The 594-nt window shown below is 43.8% G+C and overlaps 1 protein-coding gene across 1 annotated transcript in view; it reads left to right on the forward strand.

The window, feature by feature from the left end:
* The window catches only part of myo1eb (myosin IEb), a 17,067-nt gene that overhangs the window by 7,178 nt on the left and 9,295 nt on the right, over window positions 1–594 (forward strand). The window lies entirely within an intron of this gene.

Raw genomic sequence — 594 nt, forward strand, 5'->3', positions numbered from 1 at the left:
TCGATTTTTACAAAGCTCATCGGTCTGAAAAGCAAGGTGTGCTCTGATTGGCCAGCTATCCAGTGTGTTGTGATTGGCCGAATACCTCAAGCATGTGACGGAAATGTTACACCCCTTACCATACTGTGATGCCGTGTCCCGACACGACATAATTACTGATTATAATGGCTTATACTGTCTTTTTACGTGTTGCGTTGCGTATTACGCCGCATAAACATAAAAGCATGTCTGCATTTGTGATCGGAGAAACTTATAGAAACACTTAGAAACAACCTTTGTGCACAGCCGGCATTGTAGGCTACTCTCCCAGGATCAGGAAACAGTCCTGCGTAAAATGCGCTGCACACATCTGAATATTTGGGTTCAACTGTTCTGGAACAGTGTTGTAAATACAACTTAACCACTGATTTCTAGTTGTGTCCTCTTTTGGAAGGCCAAACAAAGTAGTTTCACTTTCACAATGAAACACACAGCGTCTCCACGTCATGGCGGCGGCAGCAACAATACTACAGTGAGAATAAAAGTTACGCCTTCTTTCTTTGCGTGAACATTTGGGCGGCGTAATGCAAATCTTCCCACACAGTGACGTAGACA

The sequence above is a fragment of the Sinocyclocheilus anshuiensis genome, unplaced genomic scaffold (assembly GCF_001515605.1).
Source record: "Sinocyclocheilus anshuiensis isolate Anshui unplaced genomic scaffold, SAMN03320099.WGS_v1.1 scaffold782, whole genome shotgun sequence".
In the NCBI taxonomy this organism is placed as follows: Eukaryota; Metazoa; Chordata; class Actinopteri; order Cypriniformes; family Cyprinidae; genus Sinocyclocheilus; species Sinocyclocheilus anshuiensis.